This window comes from Sarcophilus harrisii, chromosome 1, assembly GCF_902635505.1.
Source record: "Sarcophilus harrisii chromosome 1, mSarHar1.11, whole genome shotgun sequence".
Lineage (NCBI taxonomy): Eukaryota > Metazoa > Chordata > Mammalia > Dasyuromorphia > Dasyuridae > Sarcophilus > Sarcophilus harrisii.
The window spans coordinates 41638752-41666014 of NC_045426.1; the positions used below are offsets into that span (position 1 = coordinate 41638752).

Consider the following 27263-nt stretch of genomic DNA (forward strand, 5'->3'; position numbering starts at 1 on the left):
TCAACTAAAACCCTCAGAATATATAGCATCAGACAATAACAGGAACTTTACATTTTGCCAAGGAAGGAAGGAATGTAGGAAGGGAGGGAGGGAGTAAGAGAGGGAAGAAGGGAGAAAGGAAAAAAAGAAGAAAGGAAGGAAGGAAGGAAGGAAGGAAGGAAGGAAGGAAGGAAGGAAGGAAGGAAGGAAGGAAGAAATGGAAGGAAGGAAGGAAGAAATGGAGGGAGGGAAAGAGAGAAGGAAGGAGGGAGGGAAAGAAGAAGAGCAGGAAGAAAGGAGGGACAGAAGGAGGAAGGGAGAGAAAGAAGAAAAGTGGGAAGGAAGAAGGGAGGGAAAGAAGAAGAGAGGGAAGGAAGAAGAGAGGGAAAGAAGAAGAATTTGTTAAAATACTATGTTAAACATTTATAGATACACTTGAATATGGTCACAACAACAACCCTGGAATAAATGTCATTATTGTCCCCATTTCATAAATGATAAAACTGAGGCTGATTTAGTGAGTTGCCATAGTTAGCAAGTACCTGAGGTTATACTTGAATGCAGGTCTTCTGATACCAGGACTTGAGCTCCATCCAGTGTGTTACCTAGTTGTCAACACAATGAGACAATGAGCTCTTTAGGCCTGAATTTAGCCTTTCCCTCTTACTACATACCATCCAAATACTTCCCTTCTCATTTGTATGAGAAATCTGTTCTCTTAAACCCATGTAAACCGGACTAGCTACTATCTTTACATATTTTTAATGAACCTTTTTCTGACCTTGTAGTCAAAAATAGCTTCTTACTATAAGTGACTACAAAGAACAAATCCATCTTGGAGAGAAACCTTCTGTCTCTCATTCCTCCATCCTCTTCCTCCTTCCATTTCCATTATTTGGCAGTTAGAATATGACTCAGGAAGAGAGAAAGGCCTTCTGGAATTCTTGACTCAGCTACCACTGGTTCTCAAAGTATGGTCTAGAGAATCCTGGGGATCTCTGAAACCCTTTTAGAGCATCTGCAAATTCAAAAATAGTTTTTATTTCCAATATGTAAATGTCTATAAATATAATCCAGATAAACAGAAACTCTTTGGATAGATCCTCAATAATTTTTAATAGGATAAAGATACTGAAAACAAAAGTTTGAGAACCACTGAGCTATACCATGGTTTGGAGAACCTTTTTCAAACAGCAGAATAGTGTAAGTTCCCTCGATATTATATCTTTTTTTCCTCTGGTTCAGAGTTGGACTAGTAATAGTAAGAGTCCTCTCCTTTAAGGATGGACTGATTCCTGCCAACATAATTTATCATTCTTTACATGGTGATAACATTCAATCAATAACTACCTATCTGAGGTCTGGTTCAAACTGATGACCTAAGCCATAATGGCCCCCTTGCCCTTTGAATATCCTGTGAGCCCTTTCATGGAAGCATTTAGTCGACTACACACCAAATTATAAATCAACTTAGACTTTCTCAGAGATTTATCCAATAAGTAGGGAAATGTATCCAACAGTTCTCAAGATTTAGATTTCTGGACACAATCCTGACTCAGGTCAACTAGCTGCTTACCTTCAACACAAATAATCAGAAGGGAAAAACAAGTATAGCAAATACATAGATTCCTCCAATCTCAAAGAGTCTATATGGGAGAAAAATGAAGGTGCTTTTTCATTATTTACTTAATATCCACAAGCATTGTCCTAGAGGCCAAATCACTTCTATATTTTATTTCTGGTACTGAATCTAAATAGTTTCTATCTCAAGTCTTTGTAACTTCATTGTGGATCAGAGAAAAGACTTTTGCTCATAGCCTATAAAGCTCTGAATCATTTACAAATTCCCACCACAAAGATATACAGATTAAAGGATACTCTTCCTCCAAAAAAAGATTCTGAAGCCTCTTGGTGACTCTTGGTATATCTTACAGTGATAAGGAGCAGCTATTGATTTTAAGCTACCTATGGGATCCAATCAGGGATTTTGTTTCAGTGCTGGGCATTATGAAGAGCTAAGAGGTAAATCCACTAATTACATGGTTACAGTAAGTTTTTATTATTGTTGTTGTCTTATGAAGCTCTAAAATCACATGCTCTCAGATTCTATTCCATTCAAACAAGGATGGAACTGGTGATTTGAAGTTTTATGAATGGCTGAAGTTTACGTTCCTTAGTTATACATTTGATTATCTTACACTGACAAATAGCATCTTGTCATTGGTTAAATTGTCTCTCCATGTATATGTAGGAGGCTAATTGATGGAAAAAACCATAACTGACATTTCTTACTGCTTGAAGATTTCCTAAGTATTTTCCTCCCAGCAGCTATTCAAAAGGTTAGCACAGTCTGGAAGGCAAGACTACACAATTGTACAACATAGACATCTTATTTTCCATCTTCTCACTCTGATAAGGGCACCAGTCTCTCTCCATCTCTGAAATTGTCTATATGGAATGCATAATTAGACCAAGCTTTCATGTCAGTGTTTGCAGAAGAGTTCCTCATACTTTGAACCAAAAGTGTTGGCAGGAAAGAAAATGAGAAAACAAGTACAGACTTCATGAGGCAATTGATATAGCTCAAGATACTTGGATATTTGAAAAAAATTTCCTACTTATGTTTGTATTCATATTGCCCCATGGAATAGGTGCAATTAATTACCCTGGAAGTTCTGGAGACCTCAATACCCAAAGTTTCTGAATTCAATTCACTTCTATCCAACAAACATTATTGCATACCTAGTCAATCCATCATCAGTCATTTATTAAGTACTCATTGTGTGCCAGGTACTGTGCAAAGTGCTAGGGGATACAATATGTAAACAGATATATATATATATATATATATATATATATATATACATAGACAAGATTGATTTATCCATCCATTTATCTAATAAATTGGAAATAGTCTCAGACCAAAGACATTATTAATAAGGGGACTCAGGAAAAGTTGTACTTTATTGAGTAAGCAAAGATGTGAGCCTGGAAGACCAATTAGGAGATACTCTAATGGTCCAATTTCAGGCACTGAGAATCTGAAATAGGGTAGTGTCTGTGTGAATGGAGATAAGATGATGTGGGTGCTAAGGAGTAAAAGAGGGTAGTCAAGGTTGACATTGAATCTATATGAAAATTGGGAGGAAAATCATGTCATCAATAAAAATGGTGGGGTTTAAGGAATGAACAGTTTGCATGAAAAGAATGGATTCCATTTCAGACATGTTGAATTTGAAATATCAATATGAATGAAATATCAATTTGAAATATCAATCCAAGTGGAAATGTCTGCAAGTATACCAGAAATGACTCCAGAAACTATTAGGGGGAGAGAGGAAAGGAAAAGGGGAGAGAGAGAAAGAAAGAGAGAGAGACAGAGAGAGAGAGAGAGAGCATATGAATTTTTAGTTGGCCATTATGTGTGTATGACATGTGTGTGTGTGTGAATTATCTTTTAAGATGGCAATTTAACCTAGAGGAATGACTTAATTCCTTAAAATAGAGAATGCATAAAGAGAAAAGAAGAGAGTCCAGAAAAGAGTTCTGGAAGACAAAAAGAGGGAATGGTCAGAAAAGAAGATGGAGAATGATGAAAGAGCAGCATCACAGAAGCTTGTAGACATCCTCAGGGAAGTCAAGAGATGCAGAGAGAGAAAGTGGAAGGAAAACTGAGAAAATAATATTTTTTAAATTTATGAATTACAATATCATTTTTTTTTAATTTTGAGAGAGGAATATCAATAGATGGATGCGGTTATATTCAAAATTACAAGAGAGTGGAGATTAATGGGCGCTGAGAAAGTGGAGATAGGGAGGAGAGATGACTCTAGAATCATAGAGAAGACCAAAAATGTAGAGCCCATCTTTATCCACACTTTCATTTTATGGAAGAGGAAATGAGGACCAAGAAGGTTAAATATCTTGTGCAGCATGCCAGGTAATAAATATCAGAGGCACAATTTGAATTCAAGTTTGGAGCAATGGCGAGTATGCTTACGGTCCTGAATGAAGAATTCAAATCTAAGTTGAGTGAGACAATAAATTCTGTATATTTGCTGTTGCCCATTACTAGAATGATGTCTCTCTTCAACCTTGCCTCTTAAGTCTCCTGACTCCACCCACACCCAATGTTCTTGCCTCAGTATTACATAAAAAAAAAAAAAAAAATTCCTGTTCTAGGTTTTTTTTAACTATCCATAGCAGGGACTTAAATCTAAGGATGGCTTTTAACCCAGCAATAAATATAAGAGAGAGGTAATATGATGATGATAAAGTAATCATCACTTTTCAATCCAATTTAATGCAAACATAAACATCTATTAACAGAAATAGAAAATCCAAGAGAGAAAAGTTCTTCTAAAGTTTGGGAAGAAGAGATATTCAAATTTCAACATTTCAAATTCTTTATAGTATCATAGCATCACAAGAATATATTCATCAAGTAGCTGGAAATATGTGACTGGGACTCAGAAAAAAATTACTGGGTAAGGGACAGAGACTTGAGAAATTATCTCCATAACCCATAATGGCAACCCAGAATAAATACATCCCCAAGGAGAGGTTTGATGGCTAAATCCTTAATAATACCTATGACGTACAAAGATGTAGGAGCAGAAATTTCTTTTACTTCATCACAGATACATTATTTAATTTCATATATTGAGGTAAGAAAAAAAATGTAGCAAGGAGCAGCCTATTATAATGGAAAGACTATTGGGCTTGCAAAGAACCCAAGGATCAGAAGATCTGGATTTGATATCTGCTTCTGTCTGTTACTTGGTAAGTATGATTTTGGAGAAGTTGTTTCATAGTCCTAGTCCCAGTACCCTCACTTATAAATAAGAAGGTTAGATTTGTTCATTTCTAAAATCCATGGGGTAGGCTTCTGTTCTGATTTTTCTCTCCCAATATGATTTATAAAGAAATGTGTATTTTAAAAGTTAATATGCATGTATCATCAGAAAAAAAATTATTTTTTTAAAGTCCTTGCGGTGGGGAAAAATGAGTATTTAATGACAGACTTCTGTGTACCAGACACTCTGCTAAGTGTTTCACAGACATTATCTCAGTTTAGCCTCACAACTCAGGTCTTCGTGACTTGATGAGAATTCTGTGCACTCAGATGGCCCTTAGTAGCCTCAAAGAGTCCCTTTATCTTTTAAATCTGATTTCCTTATGTGTAATCACTTAAAATTTAGATTTTATAATTTGCATTTAATGTTTTATAATAAACATAATGAGACAGAATATGTGTATCTCTATCTATCTATCTATCTATATGCATATTTATATGTATGTGCATGTGTATGTACAAATATATGTCTTGGGATTGAGAGTAACAAATAAAAACCTATACATGATTTGATAAATACAAGCTGTCCCCAAATCTTATAGCAGTTTAAGACTTAAATATTTTACAATTGCACTAAGGATTTTGGGATACACTTTCCTTGCTCACATTAAGATGAATCAAAATGCTCTTAACAATAGTAGTAATAGTTGCTAACATTTTAAGGCAATTTAAATTTTGTGGTTCTTTAAATGATATTAATTTAAATTTCAAAATGAGTATGTAAAGGAGGTATTGAAAGTTCATCATACCCCATTTACAAATGAGAAGACTGAAGCTCAGTGAAGAGATAGGATTTCAACTCCTATACCTTTAGGTACTGAATGAGGTAGGATTCTAACATAATTTAGATTGAGGAAGTGAATCTTATATCTTTGCTCTTCTCATTACTAAGACGTTCCATCTTCTCACTCCTATCTCTTAGAATTCTTTATTTTGTTGTTGTCATTTTTTCAAAATTACTTCAATCACAATCTATAATATGAAGAATTTTTCTGGTTTACTAAATTTTGCAAATATTCTGTATGTATATGTATATATATGCATGTATGTATATGTGTATATGTCATACATACATACACACACGTGTGTGTGTGTGTGTGTGTGTGTGTAGCACTTCCTCTGGGATCATTACCCCAACTTTCAGTTGTAATATAGAGGTTCACCATTTTTGCTGTCTAAGAATTTGAGAGATAACTTTGATAGATTGAATTTCTATCTGTGTCACTCAAAAGCCCACAGTAGTGAATTTTATTAGTTTTTAGTGAAAACATGTACTAGGTTGACTAAGTAAAAATAATTGGACCAAAATAGTTCCTAACAGCCTGGGTGTTCTTTCTCTCACAAATAGACATAGGTCCATTGAATTCAAAATTAGAATACAATATTAGTCAGTCACACATATAAGATAAATATAGAATATATATATATATATATATACACATATATATATATGGAGGGGGAAGGAATATAATATTAGTAAGGCACACATATAAGATAAATATAGAATACACACACACACATACACACACACACACACACACACATATATATATATATATGGAGGGGGAAGGAGGGAGAGAGACAGAAAGAAAGAAGGTGGAAGAGAGAGAGAGAGAGAGAGAGAGAGAGAGAGAGAGAGAGAGAACGCATGGGAGAAGGAGAGAAAGAGAGGGAGAAAAAGGACAACTTTCCTCCTTGTCATTCAGCATCCATGTGTGTCTTTGTGTGTCCCTCTCTGCTCTTGGCTGGATATGTTGTTTCCCCACTGGCACATCCTCCCTGATAACATGGTCAGTAAGGGCAGACAGAAAGATAAGAAAGAGAACTCTCCCCATTCCCAAGTGATGTTGTCTGCAGAGAATTTATTACAACATTCACTGGAATCCTCTTCTCTTGAACTTTGACACCTTTACCCCTGAACTCATTTATCTCTTGAAGGAAGATAATGAACTGATTTGCTGTTTTTATATGTAACTCAGGAGTTCTGCATTAAATACCTTAACCAATCATAAATGTTTTGCCATGTGGTCTGATCTGCCTTCATCCCTTTAATTCTCTCATATTGATTAAAGCCTTGTTTACACCCTAGGTTGGGTTTTAAGAAAATTCCCTAACATCCAATTTAAACTGTTGATCAATTGATTGATTTGATTGAGGCATCTGGATCTTCTATAATTACATTAATTGAGATGGATTTAGAATCCCCAGTCTTTACATAGGTATTGTCCCCCAAACGAATGTAGGCTGCTTGAGAGTAGGGATTTTTCCTTTTCTGTCTTTCTCTTTCCACTGCCTTATCCAGTGCCATATACATAATAGAGAATTAATAAATTGGTTTTGAACAATTGCTCAGAGAAGAACAGGGCTATTGTGTGAAAAGAGAAAAGGCATTTGTAGGAACCTCCAGAATTAAGCATGTGTGTGGTAAACAGACAACACCCTACTTTATTAATGCAAAAAGGAGACTTTGAGGACAATTATGAAGTTTTAAATAATTTTATTTAAATAAAAAGAATAGCATAGTAAAAATCATCATCAGCAGCAGCAGCAGGAATGTGATATCTAGGAGCCTGTGTTCACATTTGAGGACTTGTGTTTACTACTTTATAACTTGGGGCAAATAACTTTATAGCTTAAGACTTCAAATTGCTCCATTAATAATGATTTTTTTTAAAGAAAAAGTGAGGAGCGAGGATAAATATTTTCATTGGATCCTTTCAGTACTGTCCTATGACCTTAAGCCACTTTGACTCTGGGTCTCCCTTTTCTGTGTTATAAGTGGGGGTCAGACTAGATGATATTTTAGGGTTCATCCAGTTCTAACACCATGATGCTAAATTACTTTATTTCTGAGCTTCCTTTTTCTTATCAGGAAAATGATGCTAACACTTGCCTTCTTTTCTTGCTACCTTGTAAGGAGTGTATTTTGTGAGCTTTAAAATACTCTATAAGCATGAATTGCTGAGAGAAGGTTCACTTAGCTTAATAGAGATCATAATTGGATTTAAAGCAAGTTTAAAAGTCTCATTCACTATCCCTAGGAGGTGAGGCTGAATCATGCTGTCTTTGTGGTGGAAAAACAAGGAAAGAAATTTACCCTTTTCTAAGAATATGGTGAGTAAAGTGAGAAATCTTCCTTTAGTTTTCCTTCAAGAAAATAATTGATCAATACAGCTTAATATAGTCAAAAAGAAAACACTCCAGTTTCAAACAAGCCTGTAAAAGGTGGGGGAGGGGGGGGGAAGAAGGGGAAAAAATTTTACAAGGTTCTCTCTTGCTTTTAAGACTTCTCCTGAATCATTTTTGCAACCATATTACTATCTATTTTCTTGAACAGTGTGAGCAGAGGGAGTGCAACAAAGAAGCCATTAAGCATGTGAGAATTTCGTGTGGAGTATGAAAGGAAGTGGAAATAAACATTGAAGGGGGGAAAAAAAGGAAGCTGATGGAGACCCACAAATCCTATATTGAACAGCAGCTCTCTCAGAGAAGTGTATTCTTTTATTGAGCTGATTCTGATGTAAATTATGGTTTTACTGACTGTTCCTGTGGAATAATTCAGGTGTTCAGCAAACATTAGTATTCAAAATCAGTATGGTAATTCTATAGAGCTGGTGAAATCACCCTTGGCCCAAGCAACTGTACAGACTGAATTATCAAATAATTTGCTCTTTTACTCTCTTATTTATATATCTTTTTCATGATTAAATCTATTTTTTTTTAAAGCCAAACCTTACTGGATGTTTAAAGTGAGGGTGCCCAAGTTTATAAAATGAGAACAGATGGAATTTTCTCTTTCCAACAGTAAGAAGTACTTAAAGCAAGATAATCCCTTTTGCCTGATAGAAAAGACAGATAATTCTGTCTTCTCTATCAAAGAGAATTATCTTCAGCCTACAAAGTGTCGAACAAACATGTTTAAAAGGGAATTGAAGCTTGAGATAGGTTAGGAGATAGTAAGAAAGTGCCCATCTGCTCTAAATGAGTTCAAGTTTCCAGACCCAGATGAGTTACAAATAAAGATCCTGGAAAAAGTAAAGAAGTGACTGCAGAACCATTGCTAGCTAGTAACTTGAGACATCCTGGAAAATCAGAAAGGTACCAAATGACTATGAGATGGATCATAAAAATCATGGCCTGATTGCTAGAAAATCGAGGAAAGGAGAAGAGAATCTATTTCCAAAGCCTTGGGTCAATTAATTCATTGTAGATCCCTGACCATGATGGGGATTTAAATAAATCATTTAAGAGGCAGTAGTGATTATTAGGAACCAAGATGGGATCACTCTAAACAAATTATTGCAAATTAATACAATTTATTTTTCTGATGTTTTCTTGGAGATATGGGGAATAACACTGACATAGTAATCCTTGATTTCTGAGGGTTTGGAATTTTCTTCTATTATGTCTTTGAGAACTAAATGAAAATGTATGGGGCCTATTATAATATAGGTAAATGGATTCATAGTTCATTGAATAACTGTAGCCAAAGAGTATTGACTAAAGGATTGTCACTTTGAACGGAGATCTATAATGACAAGCCATGGATCTTTGTATTTGATTTTGTTCTGCTTTGACATTTTAGGAATGATTTGAATGGAGATTTAGAAGGCATGCTTATCAAAAGGTCAGATGATCAAAATGTATTGGATAGCATAATATAGAGTTATTATATTTCCTCAAGCTGAGGGAAATGGACTACAATTAGCAAACAGAAATTTAATAGGAAGAAGTCTTTATGTTGGTTTAAAAATTCCCCTTTGCAAATATAGGATGAAGGAAAGATAACTTAGTAGAAGTTCCTATGACACAGGTCCTGGGTTTGCTGATTACTTTGTACATAATAGCCACATGATATATCCTTGTTGAATTAAATTGGAATGAAATTTATCACCTCTATAGAGCTTTAAGGGTGAAAATCCAATTCAACTTTTTATTATCAATACTATGAACAAGGCACTGTACAGGATGCTAGGAAAAGAGCAAAAACTACATTGCTTGCTTTAAGAGTTCTAACTTCCCTGGATCAGTGTGAGTTATCTACTAACTGTTGAGCTTCAAAAGTACTTAATATGAAGCTTAGATAATACTTCAAAAGTACTTAATATGAAGCTTAGATAATACTCTCCATTTGCACTTAGAAATAAGAAACTTCTACCCTACAGCAAGATGCCCAAGTACATGTACAAATTATCATGGATTTAGATTTTTTTTTTTTTTGGCAAGGGAATTGGGATTGTGACTTGCCCATCTATTCACACAGCTAATAAGTGTCAAGTGCCTGCTGCCATATATGAACTCAGGTCCTCTAACTCCAGAGTTAATATTCTGTGCTATCTATCTGCCCCATGAATTTAGATTGAGAAAAGTCCAGACACCAAAATTTTATTGGATTGGATTTTTCATGCATTGTAAACAAGACTATACTTTCTCCCTCACTAAATTCATCAGCTCCCATGAGTTCAATAGTCATCTGCATAAAGCTGACTTCCTAATCTAAATAACCAGCCCTAATCAATCTTCTGACCTTAACATAGTACTTGATACAGAGTAGGTGTTTAATAAATGCTATTTCACTAAGTAATTGAACTGCAGTCCCGTATTACCAACTACGTGCTAGACTTTGCTATCTGGTTATAGCAAAAGTACCTGAAACTTAACATATGAAAAATTAAAGTCATCACAGTTTTTTCCCAAAACCTAGTCCTCCTTCCCCATGTCTCATCCTGCTTTATAATCTTTGATTCTGGATATATCCTTCATATTTACTTCTCTGTCAATCTGATCTTTCTGTCAACTTCCTTTAAGTCTCAACTCAAATCCTACCTTCTGCAGGAAGCTTTCTCCAATGGTTTTTGAATCTGTCTTCCTTCTGTTAGTTATATCCTATTTAGTTTATATATATTTATTTGCATGTTATCTCTCTTGGATTATAAAATCTTAAAGGATAGGAACTGGTTCTTTTTCTTATTCTTTTCACCAGCATTTAGCATGATGCTTGCATATAATAAACATCTTATAAATGTTTATTGATTGAGTGGTTGGTTTACAGGGGAATGAGAGTTATTATTATTTTTATTATTTTTATTTTTTTGGCAAGACAATTGGGGTTAAGTGATTTGCCCTTGGGTCATACAGCCAATAAATATCAATTGTCTTAGACTGGTTTTGAACTCAGGTTGTCCTGACTTCAGGGCCAGTGCCATCTTGTTGCCCCAAGAGAGGTATTAAAAATAAAAGAAGATTGGGACTTGACATTCATATGAGTGGGCCTAGGAAAGGCTCATTCATATTGACAGAGCCTTTCAAATTAATGAAGTAAAAAAAAATTTTGATGAACTTTTCCATGGAATAGAACTAGTTGTTTTATTAAGGTAAGGGGGAAAAATTGGTTGTTGTTATCTTTCCACTAGGATTAATCTGATATCTGATGTATTAAACCTAAATAATTTTCCTATTTTAAATAGTGTATAAAGGATGATATTAAAATAGGAGAAAATGAAATGATATCACTTAATTTATTTTTTTTCTTCCAACATGAGACTTAATGTTATAATTATTATGCAATTAAATCATAGCTTCTGAGCTGGAAGGTACTTTCCAGGTCATGGGAGAGATATTCTCTAGAAGTCATAACAAAGCATTGCTCACCTAGACATTTTTCCTTGGCAAACACAACTAATCTACTAGAACCTTATAACCATAAATATGCTTTATAATAATAAGTCAAGCATTTAGATAGTAATTTAAATTTACAAAGCATTTTATGTGGATTATTTCATTTGATCATCACAACAGCCCTGAGGATTAAAATCTATTGCTATATCCCCCCCCCCAATTTTACAGACGGCATTTACAGATGTCTTTTGTAGACAAAAGAAAAAATTGTCCTCAGAAATGGCAAATGTCTCACCCATGTTCACACAACACTGATGTCATACTATCTGAGACTCCATTTTAGAACAACAGAATAAGTTGCATATATAAGTATGTAAATTTAATTATATATCATTGTTGACATCAAAATGCTTGTTACTCGAAGTTATCTTCAGAAATCTGGCTACTGTTGACTATGTCCTATAACACTCATTGGCATACACACAGGGTATATGCTGAGTGTGGCCAAGCATATCCTGTCTGCAAATAAAAGTGGCTTTGAAATTTTAATTTAGTGGCATAAAACATTTTTTTTTAATTTTAACTATTAGGTTCATGTTTAGCAAGTATTAGTTTCTTAAATCATTTGATTATTCAATAACTGTTCAACTTTAAAAAAAAATGCTATTCCATGACATTAAAGAACAAAACAAAACAAAAACAACCTATCTATGGGTTTGGGGCATCTAGATATACATATCACATGTCAGGGCTGTAATATCTACCAGTGTTCCTGAAACAAATTCAAATGGAATTGGAAAATATTTACCAAAATAAATTAAAATAGAATAGAACAGAGATTATGTTAGCATGTAGTTTTTCTAAGGGAATACAGCAGCTGACAAGGATACTTATAACCTCCAATTCCATTTGAGATTGAGTTTGACACCATTGCTCCAGACCCACACAGAAAAACATTTAAAAAGAGGAATCCTTTCCTCCTTCCCAGAGAACTCAAATTACCAAACCAGTATTTCCTAAGAGAATGAGTGTTGTCACGCCTCTGAAAAATGTTCTTCCTGTCTTAAAGAAATCTAAGAAATATCCATTCAATAAAGCCCAGATCCAGTCTTCAGTAATGTAGAGATGTTCCAAAAGGCATATTTTAGTCCAATATGTTTAATGGAAGATTCAGGATTGGAAGGAAATATGAGTAGTTAGGATTTGAGGAAACTTGGGAAAAGAAGATTTTGCCATGCTTTGAATTGAATATTAAGCCAATTTATCCTAGGTCTCCTCACCTGGCAGTGACCCTATGCATAGTGTAGTTGTTGCCTGAGAGAACCAATGTGAGTGATCACTCAGTGATAAAATCCTAGGCCATTATACTAAAATACATTAGAAGCTTGGGGTTCCTAGGGAGCCCAGTGGATGGATAGTTTATTGATCCTGTAGGAGGACTTGAATACAAATTTGACCTCAGGCATTTGACACTTTGTTAGCTGTGTGTAACTCCGAGCAAGTCATTTAACACCATTTGGCTTTCTAAAAACAAAACAAAACAAACATTAGAATCTCATAGGATACTTGTTAGCATCTTTAGCCTAGGACACAGAGATTTTATTTGTCTATGACAAGATCACTGATGGAGAGCTACAAGACTTTTCAGAGGACCTCACTAACCCAGGTTATGTGGTAAATGGGAAGTTTAGTATACGTATTAGTCTTAAATTTCTGAGGTGAGAGTTGGTCTTTTGAATCTGGCTTATTGCCCATTTCAGTGCTTTCATATAGTCTTAGAAGATCTTGGAATATCAGAGATGAAAAAAGATCTCCAATGTGTCTCTCTACTTCCTCAACAAGAATGGCATGAGATACTTTATAAAAAGCCTTGCTAAACATCCAAGTAGACTATACCCACATCATTTACCTCATCTACCAATCATCTTAAAAATAGAAATAAGTGACCAAAATCTGCCATGATCCCTTCTTAATGAAGCCATCTTGGTTCTTTCTGACCACTAGTGCTCTTTTTCTGTGTTGGCCAAACAATCTGTTCTTTAATTTTCCCAGGAACCAAGTTCTTGGCCTATAGTTTTTAGTTTCTATTGTCTTTCCTTTGAAAAACAAAAAAGAATGAACAATATTTATCCTTCTTCAAGTTTATGGTTTCCATAATCTTTCAACTGTATCTGAGGGCAGGTCAGCAATCGTATCCGGCAGGAAATCAACAGACATATATAGAGTGCCAACTATGTGCCAGGAATTGTGTTAAATGGAGAGAATATAAAGTCAACACAAGCCAATTTCTGCTCTTAAGAAGCTTACATTTTAATGGAAGGAAAGAGAGAGAGAGAGAAAGAGAGAGAGAGAGAGAGAGAGAGAGAAACTGGTGACACAAAATAATACACATTTTATGGAAGGTCATTTTAAATCAGAAGGACCAACAAGTGGGAAAAACTATCTAGAAAGGTTATTTTTCTGCCTATATCTCTTAAATAGAGAGAACTTGTGCTCACTTTGTTGTTTTTCTCAGATTTGTCTTTGTCCCTTTAACACTCATGACATCAGGGGACTTGCCTAGCCACCTGAGAAACACTGGAGTGGCAAGAGCAAGGCTAGAAGTCACAGAAGTGCTTGCACAGAAAGAAATCTTTTATCAAGATAATTTTCTCAGGGCTTAGTTCACAATACTCCTCTGAAATATCCAGCTGGGAGAGGTGGCAGGTGAGGGGTGTGCAGGTAATAAAATAAAACTTGAACTCTGTGTAGGCATGTACTTGGAACAGCCACAGAGCAATTGAATTTTCCTGAAGGGGCTGTAGCTATTTTTTTTTCTTCTTCTGTTTCTTCTCTTCCTTTTTTTCCCCTTAAGCAAATTGCCAGAAAAGGAACTTGACAACAAAATACCTCAAACAACTGAACTTGTGTTGCTTCTAATTAGAACCCTATTCTCCAAAATGAATGCTTGGGTTATGCATAGAATCCAACTGCTTGTTAATCTCCACAGGTAACCAAAGTTACTGCATTCCTCCCTACTCTGAGAATGCTAGCTTTGCTAATTCAAGGTTCAAGGTTAATATCATAATGAGATCTAAAGCCAGGAGGGGTAAGAGTTAGACAGACAGAGAGAGAGAGAGAGAGAGAGAGAGAAAGTGAGAGAGAGATAGAGGGAGAGAGATGGATGAATGGATGGATAGATGGATATGTACATGCATATATACATATAGATAGTCTTTCATTTAAATTGTGATAGCAAATCTCTTTGGGTCCTTTTACACCTTTTTATTCCTATTTAAATTATAAATTAAAAATTGAAGAAAATTGGTGAACTCTATTTGAAATTGAGGAGGATGCACAGGTCTCTGGCACTTTTTTTTGTGGAATCACAGATTCTCTGCATTGGAACATAGCTCAAGGGATTTCTCACTTAGACAAGGATCTCTTCTAAAACTCAGACAAGTGACCATTTAGCCTTTTCTTGAAGACCTAGAAATGAGGAACCCTTGACTTCCTTATATAGTCTTATCCTCCTTGAGAATAACTCTAATTTTGAGAAAATGTTTTCTTTGTTTTCCTTAAATGGACCTGGAATATCTCTCTCACTTGATCTTTCTCTTTATATTATACTTATTCCCCTTTTATCAAGCTAGGGTTTTTTTCAATTCTTTCTGACCCCATTTGGAGTTTTCTTGGCAGAAATCCTGGAGCAGTTAGCCATTTCCTTCTTTAGCTTATTGCACAGATGAGGAAACTGAGGCAAACAGGGTTAAGTGACTTGTCCATCTAAAGAATACATAAGGCATTCCTGACTCTAGACCCAGTATTCTATACACAGTGCCACAGAGCTGCCCATAAAGAATTGGTCTCATCTGGGATGTAGTTTTAATTAAATTGTTCTGTAGGAAAACAACGTCAGTATTGATGGTACATGTAAGTCTAGACATTTCCTCTGCAAACTATTTCCTCTCCAGATCTCTCTACTCTCAGTAAGTATCTTGACCTCCTTAGAAAGCTCCATTTATCTTTAGAAGATAATATTGAAAGAGCATAAATTGGAAATTCTGTAATGTTTGATAATAGTCCCATTATAGCAAAATATAGTCCGATTGAAGAATAAGTTAGAAATATGAAAAGGGTATGGTAATTTGTGCCATTCACACAGTTCCCAAGCAGTATTTGCATTAATTAGTTGGTAAATCCTAGGGAAGCCTGAGATACACAGAATAATTGACATGGTCATACATTTACTAAGTGCTGGAGGCTAGATTTGAATCCAGATCTTTGTGAGCCCAAGATCAACACTCTATGTATTATTCTACTCTTATTCTAAAGAGGAGGCTAAAGGAAAATCTAATTCTCATTTTAGCATGTTTTTTTTAAGAATCTCCTTTAAATAAAGATTAACATTTTTACATAGTTCTGTAAGGTACTCGTGCCAAATAATAGTGCCTTCTCAATTTCTCTATCTGTAAATTAAAAATAAAAGCAGTCTTAAGAATAGAGAGAGAAGAGAGTCTGTATGCATGTATATATGCAGACATGCACATATCCACATGCAAATATATATACATATAATAATGAATATATTATTTTGACTATTATAAATACCCAAATTAGGTATAAAACATAGAAAGAAAGATATTACCCGTATCCAGAGAAAGAACTAATATATAGAAGTATGTAATGAATAAGAGTGTGTGTGTGTGTGTGTGTGTGTGTGTAAAACTATTTTTAACTAATAATATTTCTCTCTAGAGTGGGCTGAGGAGAGGACAGGAAAAAAGAGAAAAAAATTTTATCGTACATTTGAAAGAAATAGCAAGCTGTGCATACTAGATTTATAGTTTCATGTATAGTCATTTTTATTGTATTATTATAGAAATGCATGTTTTATTCCATAAGTATGTAATATAATAAAAAATAATACAATAAAATATAATAAAAAGAGGTAGTATAAAATTAATTCATAGCACATTCAAGGTCCATCATCATTCTTATCATTACAAAAATGGACATTTGCAGGCAGATAGGTGGTACAGTGGTTAGGGTACTAGACCCAAAGTAAAAAAATCCTGAATTCAAATTTGTGTGACCCTAGGCAAATCACTAAACTCTCTGTGCCTCAGTTTCCCCATATGTAAAAAGAAAATAATAGCATCTACTTTCCAGGGCTGTTGTGAGGATAAAGTGGGATATTTGGAAAGCACTTTACAAATCTTAAAGTTCTGTTTACATTAAGTTAGCCATAATAATTTATATCACACTTTAGGGTTTGCCAAGAGCTTTGCAGTTTCTTTTATGTAACATCAATATGTCTCAAAAGCCTTTGTAAAGACATGTAAAGGTGATCATCCCCCTTTTAAAATAGGAAAACTGAGCCTCTTCAAAATTAGGAGCCTTGACCATGATGGTATAGTGAGTAATTAAAGGTAGCATTTGCTTTCAAGTCTTACTAGTGCTAAACTCAGCATGTACCATCCCATGACTTGCTGCGTAAACCATGGTGTAACTGGAGATGATTCCCTTTATTGCATTTTAAATAAGAATATAAATAGGAAAGTTAAAAGTGGATTGATGGCATGTGTTCATTTCACACTCAGTCTCAAAGCGACATCTGCTATACATGTGATGGGCCCTGCCTAACGTCTGACTCGTTCAGCATAGCATTTCATCTATTCCATCTTATACCAGGTCAGGCTGGCAAGCATGGAACTAATAGGAACTTGCTGAGGAGAATTATTTTCAGTACTAAACTAACTGCATGTAAGAACACTGATGAAAAAAATTTATCAGGTGACTTTATCTAGCTTCGACTAGCCCTAGTCCTGCAAAGAAATGCATGTGACAATGATTTTAGTTTTAAGAGGAATTTTTTTTGTTAATAATTTGCAACTTATACTGAAATTGATGGATAATAGTAGAGATAGATGACAATAGAAACTGTTGCTATACCAGGTCTAAGGACCTTTTGACTAGTGGGGTTGGAGAGGAAGGCAGTGGAACAAATCACAAACAAAATACTAGGAAAAGCATATTGTGACTGCGTAGAGAGGTGACGATTGAGTTTGTCACTTACATAAATTCCCATTCCTAAACAGTTCAACAATATTTGCCAAATCCCCAGGATGTGCAAGATATTGTTCTAGGTGATGTTAGAAAATACTAAGAACAATATCTACATGAGATTGTGTCCTTCAGGAACTTCCCATGTAGAGAAGCAACAAGGTACAGTTACTATGGTATAAGTGTACTTATGATAGGTGTTATAGGAATTATTAAGGGCAAGAAATGTTCAGAATGTTAAGGACAAGACATAACCAATATTTGATAAAGATGAGGAAATGGCACTATATGATTTGGCTGTCTCTAAATAGTTGTTGGCAAAAATATTCTCAGGGGTACAATGTTATTATGAGAAAAATAGAGAGTAGAAAGAGTCTTGGGATTAAATTGTGTATCATGAAATCTGTGTTCTGTTTCTAAATCTGATAATAATGAACCACATGATCTTCAACTACTGGCCTGCATCTCCAATGACAGAATGCTGGTTCTGGAGCCAGGAAAACAAGAGTTCAAATCCTGCATCAGACATGTACTAGTTGTGTTCTCATGAACAAATTACATAAACACTTTAAGCTTCAATTTTCTCATCTGGAAAAAGGAGATGGTAATAGCAACTATCTCCCAGGGTTGATGTGAGGATCAAATGAGAAAACATGTAAAATTCCTTGTAAACCTTGAAACTCTCTAAATGCTAATTATTATTATTGTTATTTACAAAATTATAGATTTTGAATGCATAAACTACCTCCTACCCCACCCCCTGAAAGCCACAATTCCTTTCAACCCTCAAGTTCTACAACCATGTCTCAATGTGCTCTAGGAATCTCAGAGAAAGAAGTGATAATGAAATTGCTATTTACTTCCTCTCTCCATAGCATCATACGATATGAACACATTCTATCTAACTAAAGCAGGTATTTTTAAATACCCCTTCACTATTTAGCCAGAAACACTGCTAATAAGATGAAGGTCTGCTGTTTGAAGATGATATTTTGGTGGTTATATCAAATTTTGAAATTTTTCTTAGTTTTCTAACAAGAAGCAAAATCATTGAAAGAAGTCAGCGTAGTTGTAAACAAAGAAAAATATTAGTAGGAAATGTTGATTGCCCAGACTATGATATGCAATTGGATAGTTAACCTCCAGAAATAATCTTCAATATATTCATGTGAATAGAAAAGACATATGTATGGTAAGATGAGGCTAATATTAAATTGAAGCACATGATTGAACTAGGCTACTTTGGGTAACTACATTCTTTTTATATCTCCTTGATCTTTTACCTTTAAACAAATCACCAATATTCTCCCCATAATGGTATATGGCTTTGAGTTATTGAATGCTAGGATTATCAAAGAGTCAAAGTTAAGGATGACCCAAAGAACAATGAAGAATTTCAGGGACTACTACCACCACAAATTTCCTTAGAAAATATATGATCATTAAAATCAGTGGGCCAGTCACAGAGGGAGAGTAAGGGTAAGTGATGTCCAAGCCTTGTACTCATGATAGCAAGAGAAAGTTAAAGGAGGGGGCCAACATTTTAAAGAGAATCCTTGGGGTATATTTCCAGGAGGATGTAAATGACAACACAAGATAGAAAGAAGGCCCAGGTGGAAGTCTGAATCACTGAGAAAGCCCTACATTCATAGATTACAATACTAGGATAAGTAGAGGACAGTAGAGTAGGTGTGAGATACTTGCAACTCTCAATGTACACTTCAGTCTATCCTCGCCTGTGCATCTTGTATGATTTTTGTCCATGTTCTCTCAAATAGTCTTATAAAGTATTCAAAGTGCTGGAGACCATATGCAACATCTCTAATGTAGCAATAAAATAATCTAGTTCTCCATCTACCTGAGGTTCCTTCCTCTTGACTCATGACCAACCCATATTCTATCAGTACAAAAAAAGGACAAAAAGGATTTTTGCCCTTCAAAATTTATACTCTAAGTTATCCAAATATAATTGCTATGGAGTGGATAGCGCTTTACAATATTTATGACCTAAATTTGTGTTTGTAGAAAACCAATTTGAATCTTTAACTTGAGATATCCCTATGTTTTTATTTGGTGCCAAGTTTTGGTGCCCTGAGAAGTGCTCTGGATTTGTAGCTCTGATATTGTAGCACAGTAACTTGCATATTATAGTCATATTATTAATAAATATCTGTTGTCTTAATATATGGACATTTCTTCAATGTGTGTCCTGGATATAATTTCAACTTTTCTTTAGAAGATTGTCTATTTAAAGATGAAAGAGACCTTAAAGGCCATTGAATATAAGCACTTTACAAAATAGGAAACTGAGATATAGAGTTTTTAAGAAATTTAAGTGTCACCCAGACAGTAAGCATTGAAGGCAATATTTTAGTCCAATAAGTCCCAGTCCAGGTATCTATCTTCTCTACTATGTGTTGTTGTTATTGTTGTTTAGTTGATTAATCACGTCTCATTCTTCATGACCTCATTTGGGATATTCTTGGCAAAGATACTGGAATGATTTGCTGTTTCCCTCTCCAGCTTATTTTGCAGATGCTGAAACTGAGATAAATTAAGTTAACTGAATTGCCCAGGATCACACAGATAGAAAGTATCTGAATCTGGATTTGAACTCAGGTCCTTCTGACTCCAGAGCCAGCATATTATCCACTTCACCCCCTAATTGGCTTAGTCCATGTCCATGTTCTCTGTCTCTTCTTCTCTCTCCCTCTCCTTCTCCCACCTCTACTTCTCCCCTTCTCTCTCTCTTTGTCTCTTTCTCTCTCCCCTTTCTCTTTCTCTCCCTGACTCCCTCCTGCCTTTCCTTTTTTCCTCTTTTCTCAGAAATACAATGGAAAGATATGATGAGAGAGAGAGAGAGAAAGAGAGAGAGAGAAACATGCACACAGTGAGAAAGAGACAGAGAGAGACAGAGGTAGAGACAAAGACTGAGGTGGGGGAGAGAGAGAGAGAAAGAGAGAAAGGGAGAAGGAAAACAATAGAGAAAGAAAAGGAAGGGGAGGAAGAGAGAGAGAGAGAGAGAGAGAGAGAGAGAGAGAAGGTGGTATCGAAATTCTGCCTATTTTTCCTGAAAATGAGCAAACAGTGGTTTAGTACTATTCCCTCAGTAGGTCTTAGTAATGTTCTGTGTTTGTTATCTCATATTGTGAGAATCTTCTTTTCATAACACACACACACACATACACACACACGCACACAAACACAGTCTATTCATTCTACTTAACCAGGTAAGGCAAATGAAAGTAACAAGCTGTGGTGACTGTCCATCTAGCACCTCAGGTCAACTAAGCAGGTCATGTTAAGTTCTTATCTCTTTCTCCAGTTCTCTTAAGCTTCATGATGAATTAGGAAAAAAGGAATGAACATGCGTGGAATTACCACTCTGTAATATAATCACACTTAAATATGAAGGCCTTTCAAAAATTCTTCTACCCTCATTATGTTTCCTTCCAACTAACTGTTTTTATTGCCATCTATAGACGTGTAAAAATCCTGGTTCTGTCTTCTCTGTTGATCAATAACTTAGCTGGAAGTCATGAAAAAGTACAATTTACATTCAATTAATGCAATAGGAATAGTGGCAATCCAATCTGTTTTCATGTAGACTTCCTTCATTTAAAGATACTCTACTGCTTTCCCAGGTATAACTTTTTAAAATATTTTGTTCCCATTGGAAATGGGAGAGTTCAGTCCTTTTCAAGGTTACTTTTAACTACCCAGACTTTTTGCCTTAACAATTGGTTTTAGAACCTAACACTGCACCCTTCCTACCTTCCCTCAAGACATAATTCTACTATAGTAATGATTTCCTCCTTTCTGGCCTAATATAACTCGAATTCTTAAATTTTAATCCTGCTTGCTGCTGCTTATAATACAGCTGACTCTATTTGGACTCTTCTGTTTCCAATGGGGCTTTCTGAAAGATCAGTGAGCCACACACTTTGATGAATATACTAGTAAGCTTCTCTCCCTTTCTGAGGGCACTGAGGTAAAAGCTGTGAAAGTCATAGGGTTCTTGCCACTTTAAATCTGACACCTAATATATTAGGTTTTAGAGTGTTTTGTGCTTACCTTTAGCTCTTCTTTAGTTTAAGTGATTAAAAAATGCCTGTTGCTGTCTGTATGTGCAACATGCTTCATTAACAGTGATTTATTTTGGAGTTTAGCAGAATTGGCACTCTGTAGCACACCAATGGGCAGAAGAAAAACAACCGTGAAATGATTACTAAGAAATCATTCTTTCCTTCTGTGACTTCAGAAGCCTGGGGCTTTGGGGGAAGTTGATTTGCAGTCTCCACCAAGAAGAAGCCTCATGATGTGACCCTGGGCAGCCTAGAACACTAGCCTTCAGAGTCCTAACAATTCTCCTGCACTAAGGAAAAAGGAATTGTAACCATTAATTTCCCCCTTTGGAACAATTTTCTTCCCTTATTCCCAATAGCCCTAAGACAAACCATTTCTACCCTTGAGCAAATTGTGTTTTTCCAACACATTTGTTTTCCTCTTAGTTTTGTTCAACTTTCTCTATTAGAATGCAAATAAAAATAGAGGGATTTGCCAAAGATAGGCTTGATGGACATAAAAAGAGAGACAAAGATAGAGATATATTCATGATCTTTATGGATGATGTGGATAGAAATCATCCATATTATCTATATGGATAGGTATTGATATATTCATGATTTATATGAATGATAGGTAATATATAATCCATATCAACCATATAGATATAGATATATTCATGATCTATGTGGATAATATGAATCTTTATGGATGGATATACACATATATCCGTGAACTAGATGTTGATATTCATGACCTATAATGTCAATCTATAAACAGGATGTGCCTCAGTAGCTAGTCATTAAAATGAAGAATATATAAGGTATATCATCACTCAGGTAGAAGTGCAAATTAACAAGAAAAATAAATCAAATTTGTACAGTATTATAAGGTTTGCAAAGGATTTTAGATTAATCGTCCCACTTCACATTCACAGCAAACCTGTGATACAAGTAATATATGTTTTTGTAATCCCATTTAGCTAATGAGGAAAACACATGAGTTTAGGTAACTTGCCCAGATTAACATAATAAGAAAATTTTAGGGACAGGTGAAACCAAGGTTTCCTGACACTAGTCCAATATTCAATCTAGTACAATGTGCTCTTTCTAGCTATTTTTAGATTCTCACAGTCCTTCCCCTTACCTTCTCTTTAGGAAAAAGGGAGTTAGTTCAATAGGTGCTGATCAATACATTTTTATAGCCAAATTTTTCAATACTTTAATTATTTTGCTAACCTTTTTTCCCCCTGCTATTCTAGTCTTTAAAAAAATTATTATATGGATTGGTTCATTGGAAGAGAGAATAGGAAAATATGGAAAGATATTTGTTATAGAAAAAAAAGTTACAAATAAACAAAATTTTATTTTTATAAGGATCAACATCTAAATAGTTTAAGTAGTTTCATGATCATTAGATTTCTTTCATTTACTAGTATTCTAAGTTTTTGCATCGATCTATTTATCATTTCATAGATTAGTATATATATATCAATTGCATTAATTCACAACAAAAACCAAAATTGAGGAGTAAGAAAAGATGGATATATCTTGTTTATAAACTACTCTGGAGCAAATACTGTGTATATGTATGAATTTCTCTCTCTCTCTCTCTCTCTCTCTCTATATATATATATATATATATATATATATATATATGCATATACATATGTATTTATATTTATATTTACATGAGCATATATAGAAATATAGATAATGAAAAAGAGATACAGAGAAGGTGAGAGAAAAGGAGAGGGAGAGGGAAAAATAGAGGAGAGAGAGAGAGGGAGAAAGAGAGAATGAGAACCTTGACTTTGTTATCCTAGCTTTTAACTCAGTCCTTGGCATCTTTTAAGTTTTTAATATCTGTTAGTTGTTCAGTTGGAAAACGTTCCTTCTACTATTGAAAAATAAATGCAGGATAGTCTAAGTAACATAGTAAGGCAAGCATAATTTCCTCCTTTAAAAAGGTGTGAAAAATGTGAAAATAAATTTGAACTTGAAGTCAGAAAACCTGGCCTTAAGTCTGTGTTCCTCCACATAGCAAAAACAATACTAGCTAACCATTTATATAATGTTTACTATGTGCCAGCCAATGTAATAGTTGAATTGAGTTATCAGTCATGTCTCATATTTTTTTTTTGGCTGAGGTACTCGGGGTTAAGTGACTTGCCCAGGGTCACAAAGCCAAGAAGTGTTGTATCTGAGACCAGACTTGAACTCAGGTCCTCTTAACTTCAGGTCTGGTGCTCCTAGCCACTGCGTCACCTAACTGCCCCAATCTTGTCTGATTCTTTAGAGATACTAAAGTAGCTTGTTGTTTCATTCTCAAGTTCATTTTACAGATGAGAAAACTGAGGCAAATAGGCTTAAGTCGCTTGCCCTTCTATTGTCACAGAACTAGATATTGTCTGAGTCCAGATTTTAATCCTGGTCTTCCTGATTCCAAGTCCGGGGCTCTATCTACTTTGCCACTTAGTTGCCTCTAGGAAATGTGATGATTGTTACAATTATTATTTCATATGTATCTCATAATAATTATGGGAGATAGATGTTGTTATTATCCCATTTTATGCATGAAGAAAATGAGGCAAACAATAGTAGTTAAGTGACTTGCCCAGAATGAAACAACTAGTAACTGAGGCAAGATTTGAACTCAGGTCTTATTGGCTCCAGCCCAATGTTCTATGTACTGAGGTGGTCTCCAGCAACCTTACTAGCTATGTAAGCCATGTTTCCCCTCCCACCTTTTCCTCATATGAATATTGAAGGAATGGATTAGATTATTTTAAAGATCTTTTTTCATTCTAATATATTATAAGAAAATGGAGCCGGAAGGTCTATCAAGTCCAGTGCTCTCATTTGATAAATGAGGGAATTGAGCCTCAGAGATATTAAGTGACTTGTCAGGGTCACACAGGTAATAAGTGACAGAGCCATGACTGAAAACCAGATACTCTTATTTTTGTTCTTCAGAGCTTTCCAATGAATCATGATTTTGGTACTTCCAACAGAGTTGTTTAGACCTTTGTAACTGCCTTTTCCAAACTCTTAGGCTACTTCCTATACTTAACACAGATAGAGAAGCATGTCATATAGTCCTGTTAAAAATGCATAATGGGATGAAGGTAAAGAAAGTAGATTTCTTGAAGCAGATTAGTATTTCCAGTTTTGATGATTAGGAAATGTTAAAAGGATGCATGTATATATATATATATATATATATATATATATATATATATATATACGTATATACGTATATATATGTATATATATATATACATATATATATATATACATACATACATACACACATAAATATACCCATAAGTGGGTATATGTACACATACACATATATGTATTTTAAGGTCATAGTATCAACAGCTAGAAAGACATTAGGAGTCTTCTAGCTCAACAACTTTCTTCCCAAGGTTACAGTAGTAAAAACTGTCAAAATTTGAACCCACACTCTCTAGTTTCAAATCTAGCACCCTAGTATAGCTGTCTTATTTGATGTAGATGAGTCCTTCAAAGAATGAAATTCAGAGATTTGTTGCCTGAAGAGGATATTATTCTCTAAGGAAAAATGAATTGAAAATCAGCTTTTTTAAAGTTTGAAAGTTTTAGTGGATAGAGGCTGTAAAGAAATTTATTGAAGATTTTTCAAAGGTCAGAGAGTATCTTCAATCCTCACATACAATTCCAGGTGTTCTCAGTGGGGAGAAAATATCTCATAAAAGATCGCCTTCAGTAACTAAAATGATGAGATATTGGATTGTTGCTTGTTGTTCTAATGGATTTCTGCCTAATATAATCACTGTGTTTCTGTATAAAAAATTGCTACAGGTGACAGACCTACTTTTGTATCATTAAAAAAGCCTTTTAAATGAATCAAGGGGAGAGATAAGAAAATATTTGATTCATTGGGCCTTAGAGCTCCACTATTCCCAACAGTTATGTTTAGTTGGGAATAAGTACTTACTCTCTGAGAGTATCCTAAACCAGCTATTGAGATACCCTTTTACAGAAGTCTGAAAATGACAGATTCCATTTTGGAAAAGACCAACTCTTGATTTTTCTGGAAGACATATCTACTGTGTATTTTTTCTTTAACTTTTGGCCTTTCCCTATGTACACACTTCCTTTTGTTATTGTTATTGTTTTCTGACCTAAACTTTTTAGAGTTGGGAGCTATCATTTTTTCTTATAGTTTATTGAATGTTATTAAGCTCTCTAAGCAGTAGGAGAAAAAAAGGGATGTCAGACATAATCCATTGCTCCCTGCTCCCTTTAAAAAAAAAATAATTGGAGGCAGCTAGATGGCACAGTGGATAGAGCACCAGTCCTGAATTCAGGAGGACCTGAATTCAAATCTGGCCTCAGACATGTAACACTTCCTAGCTGTGTGACCTGAGCAAGTCACTTAACCCCGATTGCCTCAGCCAAAATAATAATAATAATAATAATTAGTAGAAAATCCAGTTGATAAAATGTATTGGCTAGTAAAGGAACTGAAGACATATCTTCAATAAAATTTACTCTTTATATAGTGTGTAGCATATGCCCTCCTACCACCATTAAACTCACCTAGGCATTAGCTCAAATTATCTGTCAGTATTATTTATTTGGGAATTATGTTGCCCACCATTCATTTAGGAATTATACTGCTTTATTTATCCCAGTACTGTTTACATGCTTAATCAGTCTTCCCATCCAGATTATAATATAATGGAGGATAAAGGTTACATCTTCTTTTTCTTGGTGTCTTCCATGACATTGAACTCAATGGATTTTATAGAGTGATAATCAAATAGTATTTTTTATTAATAGGTTTATCCTCATGAGTTGTCTATAAGCATTTTTTTTGCCTGAAAGGGTATGCATGATTTTTTTTTTGAGGGAACTGATTTTTATCTGCAGTTTCCATTTTTATTAGCTGCCTCCTCACCATTGTGATTAACTGTACACTCTCATTAACTAATTGTAAAGCCAGAAAAAAAAATGTTTAACTAGCCAACAGGGAACTGGGGGACAATCCTTTTAAAATTCCATCCTTAGGAAAAGCAATGCACTAAATGATAATTATTCAGGAAACAAATGTTCATGTTGTTCTTACACTTGGGGGCGGGGTGTATGGAATCAGAAACAAGAACTTATTCACAGTGTGCTGTCATTAGAATACTTCCAAATTAACACTAATGAAATATAGTTGCCTGACAACATCTCAGCTCAGAAATATGTGCTACACCTTAGGGTATAAATATTATACAATGCGTCTTTTTTTCCTTTCCTTTATTGGCATTCACTTTATTGTACATGAAAAGAAATAATATTCAGAAATATCCAATCAGAGACAGAATAATACATGTTTTAAAAATTCAAATAGTTATTAATTGTTTATTATGTGCCAAGCACTGTGCTAAATATGGAGGATAGTCCCTGACCTCAAGGAATTTACAATCAAATGGGGAGACCACATGCAAACAAATTACAAAACAAGCTATATACATAGTAACCATGGAACAATTCGCAGGGGAAAGGCATTGGAATTAAGAATATTTGGGAAATTCTTTCTCTAGAAAATACAATTTCACTTGGAATTTTAAGGAAGTCATGGGGTTCAATGTTCAGAGCAAAGAAGAGAGAGAATTCCAGAAATGAGGGATAGCCATAAAAAAAAATGCCCAGAGCCAAAAAATGGG

At 34.8% G+C, this 27263-nt stretch overlaps 1 protein-coding gene across 5 annotated transcripts in view; it reads left to right on the forward strand.

Moving 5' to 3' along the window:
• Positions 1–27263, forward strand: part of CNTN4 (contactin 4) — a 1178424-nt gene that overhangs the window by 616730 nt on the left and 534431 nt on the right. The window contains exon 1 of one of the 5 annotated variants that reach the window (XM_031954144.1): positions 7735–7948. The exons of the other annotated variants lie outside the window; for them this stretch is intronic. The gene's annotated coding sequence lies outside the window, so the exon portion shown is untranslated. Of the gene's footprint in view, positions 1–7734; positions 7949–27263 lie in introns of those variants that run through there. 5 annotated transcript variants of the gene reach the window in all.